Genomic DNA, 5,515 nt, shown 5'->3' with positions numbered 1-5,515 from the left:
AAACAAAGCTTTTCTTATAAACTAAGGGGAGCCCAGCAGAAATTAGAAGCTAACAGGTTACAGTCCTTACTTTGGAGGTAACATCCACCAGAAAGATCCTGGTGCAAAGAAACACCAGGAGCTCATCTCACAAAAGTCAGATTTGTAAATTCCTGCTGGTGGACACCAGTGGTGGTGTAGGCCATCAATCTGTTGAAGGAGACTCCTCTTGGCTGTCCAGGATACTTGAAGCACCTGACAAGTACTGGGCGGTCTGAAGGACCATCATCTTTTGCAGATGCAAAAACTAGGGTGTGGGATCAATATGAAGGGGCTATAGAAAAGGACTTTTTGTTGGCCACAGGGAGATTCTGGCAAATAGTTCAACAACACAGACAGGGAAAGCAGGCCCTGGGGTGAGAAAATGCTCATCCAGATTGGGAGATGGTGTTGGAGAGTATTTAATGTTGAAACATGTTTGTTTTTCAGAACCTGAGCCGGACCATGACTGGGCCTTGATGAAACTGATCAACCACTTTCCAGACTGCAGCAGAGCTTCCTGGAGGACATTCTTCACCAGTGTGACAGCAGTTATGACCAGGCCTACACAGTTGAATGTTAGCTTTAATTTAATCTGGAATGCTTTCTTTTATTAATTTAGTTATTAAGAAATTAAATTAAACAAAAGAAAATATTTGAAAAAATGTGGTGTTTGGTAATAAAAAATAAAAACATGCCAGAATGTGTATCTTGGATCTGCTGTTAAATCACTGTGTTGGTGTCTTGTATCTGTACTGGGACATTTGTTGGGCTTTTGCCCTGACTTGCAGCTGATGATAGTTAAAGATTTGGTTAAAGGTAACCGGTTGTGACTCGATCTTCAGATGATATTTGGAGCTCTTAATGAAAGCAGTGTGCAGAAAAGGATTACCAACATACAGCTTTTTGTTGTTTAACTGTTGAAATGCTACACAACATGTGTTGCAATATGGGGAAAACGAATTAAATTGATCTTAAATCATAAATGTAATGTCATTGTGCTCCGTACAATGACAATAAAGGCAATCAATCAATCAATCAATCAATCAAATTGCCCTTTTTCCCAGCTACAATAAACCATTTTTTCAGTCTCCACNAGGAGACTCAGGTGCTGGATCTGGCTCAGGAGACACAATCCAACCCGTGAACTTTACAATCCGACCTGGGGAGACTTGGAGGTTGACTGTGGCTCAGGGGCTGATGATTGGCAGACTGGAACTATGGACTGTGGACACTTGGACTTGGAGACTTGGAGGCAGAGTCTGGAACTGCTGACTTGGAGGCCTGTGGAAACTTGAGGCCAGACAATGTGGATAAAGATGATAAAGGTGGACCAGATGGAAAGGATGGAGACAGCGACGATGATATCAGTGATTCAAGGATGGCAGGAACTGAAGACTTGGTGGCAGGAACTGGTGACCTGAAGACTGGAACCGGTGACTTGAAGACTGGAACCAGTGATTTAGTTGCAGCAATGATGGAGAGCTTGGTTTCAGATGGCGTGGTGGACTCAGGTGGAGATAAGGAGTATTCAATATACTCCGGACAGAACGGGTCGCTCTCAGTGTCGTAGTCGAACTCTGGATACTTGAGACACTGGAACTCAGGATACTCGGGGTCTGGACCCTCTGGATACTCCAGATACTCAGGGTCTGGATACTCCAGATACTCTGGTTCTGGCTACTCTGGATACTCAGAGTCAGGACACTCGGGGTCTGGATACTCCGGATCCTAAGAATCTGGATATGCTGAATACTCTGGATAGTCAGAGTCAGGATATTCGGGATCTAGATACTCCAGATACTCTGAGTCGGGACACTCTGGAGATGAAGGTACGGGAGCAGACATGGAGGGTGATGGTGATGCAGACATGAAGGATGATCCAGCTGGAGCAGCAGCTGAGACGTGAAGAGCTGAGCTGGAGATATAGTAGGTGTGGACAGCTCGGCTGGAGCTGCAGCTTCCCCCCTTTAAGGATGACGAAACAGGCTGTAGGGGCATCGACCCTCTCAACGGCTCAGACGGCTGGTGGTCTTGGGAAAACTCTGAGGCGGCACTGGTGGGAGAGGAGTCCGGGACCCCCTCGGTGGTGGCACTGGTGGGAGAGGCGTCCAGGACCCCCTCTGGAGAACGTGGAGGTGAGCAGGAACCCTTCGGTTCGACGGAGCAGGAACCCAATCTGCTCGGTGGGCGGTCTAGCACCCGGAGAGAGGAGAACCTCTTGGAGATGTCGTGATCTCGCAGAGCCTCCCTGAAAAGCGCAGACATGCCTGGGCTGGTGATCAGTAGTGGTGGGGAGGCGAACAGGTTAACAAAGTCCTCCATTCCTACCCATCTGACCCAAAAATCCACGGACGGATCCCCGGCGTCGATGAAGGTGCTGGTCCACCTCCAGATCAGGAGCGCTTCTTTTAGGGAAGGCTCAAAGATGTTGCTGTCTGCTGGGTCCAGGTGTGGTCCGTTCATTCTCAAGGTTTGGTGGAAGGATGGACCCACCTGCAGGCAGCAGGCAAGTTCAAAAAACAAAAAGACTTTATTAAAGACAAAGCCAACGTGGTGGCAAAAACAAAACTATGAACAAAGTTTCCTGGCATGAACACTAAGAGATGGACATGAGGCTGAACCAAATGTGGACTAAATAATGAATGGATGAGGAAGTGAGAGAGATGAACCGGTTAAAGAGGAACTGATATGAGTGGAAGTGGAAACAGCTGAGTGATTTCAAAATGCAGACAGGTGAGAAAGAACAATCTAGAGGAAGACTGAGGACTGAGATGAAAGCACAAGACACAAGAGGAACACCAGATGGAGGCACAGGACAAGACACAAAACACAAAAATACTAATATATGTCTCCTTACTGTTGATATTTATTATACCTCAGTAGTTTACTATTGTTGTGGTGAAGTGCACCATTCAATGTCTGTGTCATATAAAATACTTTATTTAACATTACATCTGTGCAGCTCATATAATATTGGTATTCCACAAGTTAAAATGATTACATCCAACAYGAGTCTTCTTATAAGTACTGACCTGCAGATCAGGCTGACTTCCTGCTTCTCTTTGTGTTCATGTTCCTCCATGATCAACATCTCACTGACTGCTTGAGTCTTGCTGGTTTCCTCCTACCAACAGGTGCACCTTGTTACATATTTCCTTACAATTTGAAACAACACATGTGTAAAACAACATACATTTACCATTTTCTGGATTCAGTTATGAAGCAGTAAATTATTATTTCAACCTAGATTTTCAAATGACATGTTCATCAGTAGAAGAAATGAACAATGCAGAAAACAATCTCTCTTAGTTATCACTTGGGATGTTTAAGAGGAAAAAAACGATATGCATGTATGATGCCTTCATAAGAAGTTTGTCGTTGAAGTTGTCCTTAGGTCAGAGGGAATTCGCCCAAATGAAGTCACCCACACTGTAAATCATCTGGGGACAGTCAGAAGATGTTTATTAATAGGAGCCAACCTGTGTGTTTGATGATACCAACCAAAGTCTTTTCACTCGACCAGCACAGTTGTAACCGGAATACCGGACATGTATTTTTTTCATATCTGAGGAGAATGAAGTCCTTTGAAAGTTAATCAACTGGTTTCTGAAAATAACTGCTCAGGCTCCAATTGATTTACAGAACCATAAATTAATTGTCTTTTCTAAAAGCATTCATTTTAACTAATACTAAATGAGTGATGTGTTCAACGGTTGATGTTTGAAACCAGACCTTGTTTGAAACTCTTTCGTATCGCTGACACATCTCTTCTTCTTCTTCTCTTCATCCTGAGCCTGGTTCTGCTGGAGGTTTCTTCCTGATTAGCAGGGAGTTTTTCCTCTCCACYGTTTGCTCAGGATGGGAGACTGTGATGAAGTGATTCAACACAATCTGCTGCTTTCTTCTTTACATTGTTCTTTTTATCTACAGTGTCCTGAGACAACGTGTGTTGGGACTTGGAGATATATAAATAAACTGAACTTGAACTTCTTCAACTTTCGGTCCTTCCATTTTCTGTTTTCACTCTGAACAACTGGATAAATAGCAGAATTTGGATACAGATTTATTACAAATACATAAGAAAAAAATGATAAATGCATAGATAAAACAGGTGCAATGAAAAATTGTGCTGAAGAATAATGTTCCAGTACAATACTTATGGATCATATACAGGACTCTCGTGGGGAAACATTTCAGGTAATTCAAGAATACTTATAGTGCAACATCTCTGTTTAATCCAGTGTGACGTGTAGGTGAAGGAGACGTTACATCCGTCTGTCTGTCTTCTTCCTTTAATCCAGGGTCAGGTCAGCAGGGCAGCAGACAGAGCCAGACTTCCCTCTCCCCAGCCACTTGGACCAGCTCATCCAGGGGAATCCCTTCTTCTTCTGGCTCAGCTCTCTTCACCACGACAGACCGGCACAACGCCCGCATCACTGCAGATGCAGCACCAATACGCCTATCAAATCTCCCGCTCCGTTCTTCCCTCATTTGTGAACAAGACCTCGAGATAAACTCCTCCACTTGGGGCAGGACCTCCTCCCCGACCCGGAGGAGGCACCCTACCCTTTTCCGTCTTGGATTTGGAGGCACTGATCCTCATCCCAGCAGTCCGAGCCTGTACCTGGGTACTTCAGTTTCAGCTTCAGTTCAGTTTATTTATATTTCTCCAAGTYCCAACACAYGTTGTCTCAGGRCACTGTAGATAAAAAGAACAATGTAAAGAAAGCAGCAGATTGTGTTGAATCACTTCATCACAGTCTCCCATCCTGAGCAAACGGTGGAGAGGAAAAACTCCTTCTTTTTAAATCCTGATAGAAACACTAGCATCAAGCATGCCAAAACAAATTTAGTGATTTGATTTTTCATATATTGTGTTTCTGTATTTGCATCCATTATTTGTTTGTTTTTTGATGTCTTGACTGAACTGTGAAGCACTTTGGTCAGCTTTTGTTGTTAATGTGCTATACAAATAAATTTGACTTTAACATTAACAAGAACTAAAGGGTGCAAGTTCTAATTGTGGATTCCCTTTTTTAAATTTTAATTTGTTTTTAGGTTTGTTTTTATTTTTTTGAGATATGGTCAGCTGATTGTGGGAATTCTGCTGACTGGTTGAGGCAGATAATTGGCTGCTGCTGTTAACAGGCTTCTTTATAAGGATGCAGAGAAAAACAGATCCTCACTGGAAAATAACCAGTCCAAGACATGGTTTTCAGCCTCCTCTGAGTCTCCTAGCTTGAGTTAAACTTTGAGACTTTTGCCTCCTCAGAAAGTCCTTGGATGTTGTCCTGGTCTTTTTCATGTGCATTTTGAAGCATCACATTAGAAAAGGTGAATGGAAACAGCACGATTCAAAAAAACTTCCTCTATTTTGCAAAACCATTTATAGACTCGCTTGAGGTGTATTTTTTTTGAGTTAATTCACAGAAGGGGAGATGGAAACACATTTGCTGAATAAGCTCTGATGTAGTGAACATTTACCTCACATGTT

Source organism: Austrofundulus limnaeus, unplaced genomic scaffold, assembly GCF_001266775.1.
Source record: "Austrofundulus limnaeus strain Quisiro unplaced genomic scaffold, Austrofundulus_limnaeus-1.0 Scaffold730, whole genome shotgun sequence".
Taxonomy (NCBI): Eukaryota; Metazoa; Chordata; class Actinopteri; order Cyprinodontiformes; family Rivulidae; genus Austrofundulus; species Austrofundulus limnaeus.
The sequence above is the reverse complement of the archived record's forward strand: the minus strand, read 5'-3'. Positions refer to the sequence as shown.